The sequence below is a fragment of the Oncorhynchus mykiss genome, chromosome 17 (genome assembly GCF_057628025.1).
Source record: "Oncorhynchus mykiss isolate SJ-2025 chromosome 17, ASM5762802v1, whole genome shotgun sequence".
NCBI lineage: Eukaryota > Metazoa > Chordata > Actinopteri > Salmoniformes > Salmonidae > Oncorhynchus > Oncorhynchus mykiss.
Window position 1 is genome coordinate 147,501 of NC_143038.1, and position 5,000 is coordinate 152,500.

The following is a 5,000-nucleotide window of genomic DNA, read 5'->3' on the forward strand; positions in this document are numbered from 1 at the left end:
ACAGAGAGAAGACTCTACCTTACATTCAGAGAAACAGAGAGAAGACTCTACCCTACATTCAGAGAAACAGAGAGAACACTACCCTACATTCAGAGAAACAGAGAGAGAGAAGACTACCCTACATTCAGAGAAACAGAGAGAAGACTCTACCTTACATTCAGAGAAACAGAGAGAAGACTCTACCCTACATTCAGAGAAACAGAGAGAAGACTACCCTACATAGAGAGAAACAGAGAGAAGACTACCCTACATAGAGAGAAACAGAGAGAAGACTACCCTACATTCAGAGAAACAGAGAGAAGACTCTACCTTACATTCAGAGAAACAGAGAGAAGACTCTACCCTACATTCAGAGAAACAGAGAGAAGACTACCCTACATAGAGAGAAACAGAGAGAAGACTACCCTACATAGAGAGAAACAGAGAGAAGACTACCCTACATTCAGAGAAACAGAGAGAAGTCTACCCTACATTCAGAGAAACAGAGAGAAGACTACCAAACATTCAGAGAAACAGAGAGAAGACTCTACCTTACATTCAGAGAAACAGAGAGAAGACTCTACCCTACATTCAGAGAAACAGAGAGAAGACTCTACCTTACATTCAGAGAAACAGAGAGAAGACTACTCTACATTCAGAGAAACAGAGAGAAGACTCTACCTTACATTCAGAGAAACAGAGAGAAGACTACCCTACATAGAGAGAAACAGAGAGAGAGAAGACTACCCTACATTCAGAGAAACAGAGAGAAGACTACCCTACATTCAGAGAAACACAGAGAGAGAAGACTCTACCCTACATTCAGAGAAACAGAGAGAAGACTACTCTACATTCAGAGAAACACAGAGTGAGAAGACTCTACCCTACATTCAGAGAAACAGAGAGAAGACTACTCTACATTCAGAGAAACAGAGAGAAGACTACCCTACATTCAGAGAAACAGAGAGAAGACTACCCCACATTCAGAGAAACAGAGAGAAGACTCTACCCTACATAGAGAGAAACAGAGAGAAGACTACCCTACATTCAGAGAAACAGAGAGAAGACTACCTTACATTCAGAGAACCAGAGAGAAGACTCTACCCTACATTCAGAGAAAGAAGACTACCCTACATTCAGAGAAACACAGAGAGAGAAGACTCTACCCTACATTCAGAGAAACAGAGAGAAGACTCTACCCTACATTCAGAGAAACAGAGAGAAGACTCTACCCTACATTCAGAGAAAGAGAGAGAAGACTACCCTACAGTCAGAGAAACAGAGAGAAGACTCTACCCTACATTCAGAGAAACAGAGAGAAGACTCTACCCTACATTCAGAGAAACAGAGAGAAGACTACCCTACATTCAGAGAAACAGAGAAAAGACTACCCTACATTCAGAGAAACACAGAGAGAGAAGACTCTACCCTACATTCAGAGAAACAGAGAGAAGACTACTCTACATTCAGAGAAACAGAGAGAAGACTCTACCCTACATTCAGAGAAACAGAGAGAAGACTACCCTACATTCAGAGAAACAGAGAGAAGACTACCCTACAGTCAGAGAAACAGAGAGAAGACTCTTCCTTACATTCAAAGAAACAGAGAGAAGACTCTACCTTACATTCAGAGAAACAGAGAGAAGACTCTACCCTACATTCAGAGAAACAGAGAGAAGACTACCCTACATTCAGAGAAACAGAGAGAGAGAAGACTACCCTACATTCAGAGAAACAGAGAGAAGACTACCCTACATTCAGAGAAACAGAGAAAAGACTACCCTACATTCAGAGAAACACAGAGAGAGAAGACTCTACCCTACATTCAGAGAAACAGAGAGAAGACTACTCTACATTCAGAGAAACAGAGAGAAGACTCTACCCTACATTCAGAGAAACAGAGAGAAGACTACCCTACATTCAGAGAAACAGAGAGAAGACTACCCTACAGTCAGAGAAACAGAGAGAAGACTCTTCCTTACATTCAAAGAAACAGAGAGAAGACTCTACCTTACATTCAGAGAAACAGAGAGAAGACTCTACCCTACATTCAGAGAAACAGAGAGAAGACTACCCTACATTCAGAGAAACAGAGAGAGAGAAGACTACCCTACATTCAGAGAAACAGAGAGAAGACTCTACCTTACATTCAGAGAAACAGAGAGAAGACTCTACCCTACATTCAGAGAAACAGAGAGAAGACTACCAAACATTCAGAGAAACAGAGAGGAGACTCTACCTTACATTCAGAGAAACAGAGAGAAGAATACACTACATTCAGAGAAACAGACAGAGAGAAGACTCTACCCTACTTTCAGAGAAACAGAGAGAAGAATACTCTACATTCAGAGAAACAGAGAGAAGACTACTCTACATTCAGAGAAACAGAGAGAGAGAAGACTACCCTACATTAAGAGAAACAGACAGAGAGAAGACTCTACCCTACATTCAGAGAAACAGAGAGAAGACTCTACCTTACATTCAGAGAAACAGAGAGAAGACTACTCTACATTCAGAGAAACAGAGAGAGAGAAGACTACCCTACATTCAGAGAAACAGAGAGAACACTACCCTACATTCAGAGAAACAGAGAGAAGAATACTCTACATTCAGAGAAACAGAGAGAAGAATACCCTACATTCAGAGAAACAGAGAGAGAGAAGACTACCCTACATTAAGAGAAACAGACAGAGAGAAGACTCTACCCTACTTTCAGAGAAACAGAGAGAAGAATACTCTACATTCAGAGAAACAGAGAGAAGACTCTACCTTACATTCAGAGAAACAGAGAGAAGACTCTACCCTACATTCAGAGAAACAGAGAGAAGACTACCCTACATTCAGAGAAACAGAGAGAGAGAAGACTACCTTACATTCAGAGAAACAGAGAGAAGAATACACTACATTCAGAGAAACAGACATAGAGAAGACTCTACCCTACATTCAGAGAAACAGAGAGAAGAATACTCTACATTCAGAGAAACAGAGAGAAGACTACTCTACATTCAGAGAAACAGAGAGAAGACTCTACCTGACATTCAGAGAAACAGAGAGAAGACTCTACCCTACTTTCAGAGAAACAGAGAGAAGAATACTCTACATTCAGAGAAACAGAGAGAAGACTACCCTACATTCAGAGAAACAGAGAGAAGACTACCCTACATTCAGAGAAACAGAGAGAAGACTACCCTACATTCAGAGAAACAGAGAGAAGACTACCCTACATTCAGAGAAACAGAGAGAAGACTACTCTACATTCAGAGAAACAGAGAGAAGACTCTACCTTACATTCAGAGAAACAGAGAGAAGACTACTCTACATTCAGAGAAACAGAGAGAAGACTCTACCCTACATTCAGAGAAACAGAGAGAAGACTCTTCCTTACATTCAGAGAAACAGAGAGAAGAATACACTACATTCAGAGAAACAGAGAGAAGACTCTACCTTACATTCAGAGAAACAGAGAGAAGACTACCCTACATTCAGAGAAACAGACAGAGAGAAGACTACCCTACATTCAGAGAAACAGAGAGAACACTACCCTACATTCAGAGAAACAGAGAGAAGAATACTCTACATTCAGAGAAACAGAGAGAAGAATACCCTACATTCAGAGAAACAGAGAGAGAGAAGACTACCCTACATTAAGAGAAACAGACAGAGAGAAGACTCTACCCTACTTTCAGAGAAACAGAGAGAAGAATACTCTACATTCAGAGAAACAGAGAGAAGACTCTACCCTACATTCAGAAAAACAGAGAGAAGACTACCCTACATTCAGAGAAACACAGAGAGAGAAGACTCTACCCTACATTCAGAGAAACAGAGAGAAGACTACTCTACATTCTGAGAAAAAGAGAGAAGACTACTCTACATTCAGAGAAACAGAGAGAGAGAAGACTCTACCCTACATTCAGAGAAACAGAGAGAAGACTCTACCCTACATTCAGAGAAACAGACAGAAGACTACCCTACATTCAGAGAAACAGAGAGAGAAGACTCTACCCTACATTCAGAGAAACAGAGAGAAGACTACCCTACATTCAGAGAAACAGAGAGAGAAGACTACCCTACATTCAGAGAAACAGACAGAGAGAAGACTCTACCCTACATTCAGAGAAACAGAGAGAAGACTACCCTGCATTCAGAGAAATAGAGAGAAGACTCTACCCTACATTCAGAGAAACAGAGAGAGAAGACTATACCCTACATTCAGAGAAACAGAGAGAAGACTCTACCCTACATTCAGAGAAACAGAGAGAAGACTCTACCCTACATTCAGAGAAACAGAGAGAAGACTACCCTACATCCAGAGAAACAGAGAGAAGACTCTACCCTACATCCAGAGAAACAGAGAGAAGACTACCCTACATTCAGAGAAACAGAGAGAAGACTCTACCCTACATTCAGAGAAACAGAGAGAAGACTCTACCCTACATTCAAAGAAACAGAGAGAAGACTCTACCCTACATTCAGAGAAACAGAGAGAAGACTACCCTACATCCAGAGAAACAGAGAGAAGACTCTACCCTACATTCAGAGAAACAGAGAGAAGACTACTCTACATTCAGAGAAACAGAGAGAAGACTCTACCCTACATTCAGCCTAAAAAGCTATTGTCCTGGAGAGCACATGGTGTATCATAATTGAGAGAGAGACAACACTATATACATAACATTATTGTAATGTCTTTATTCTTTTGGAACTTCTGTGAGTGTAATGTTTAATGTTCATTTTTATTGTTATTTCACTTTGTATATTATCTACTTCACTTGCTTTGGCAATGTTATCATATGTTTCCCATGCCAATAAAGCCCCTTGAATTGAATTGAGAGGGAGGGACACCTAGCGGTGACAGAGTAGCCACTGCACCCTTTTGGAATTGTTATCATTTTAGACTTCAGTGTCTTCACAAACACACACGCTGCAACACCAAGATCCATAACAGGAATGGCTCTGTGTGTGGAATCACTGACTCAATGTGTTCACTGCTCTCTCTCTCTCTCTCTGACTGTTCTATG

General features: G+C 40.8%; 1 protein-coding gene across 1 annotated transcript in view; it reads right to left on the reverse strand.

The window, feature by feature from the left end:
• Positions 1–5,000, reverse strand: part of LOC118940348 (voltage-dependent P/Q-type calcium channel subunit alpha-1A-like) — a gene marked incomplete at its 3' end in the record, with an annotated part of 236,254 nt that overhangs the window by 145,604 nt on the left and 85,650 nt on the right.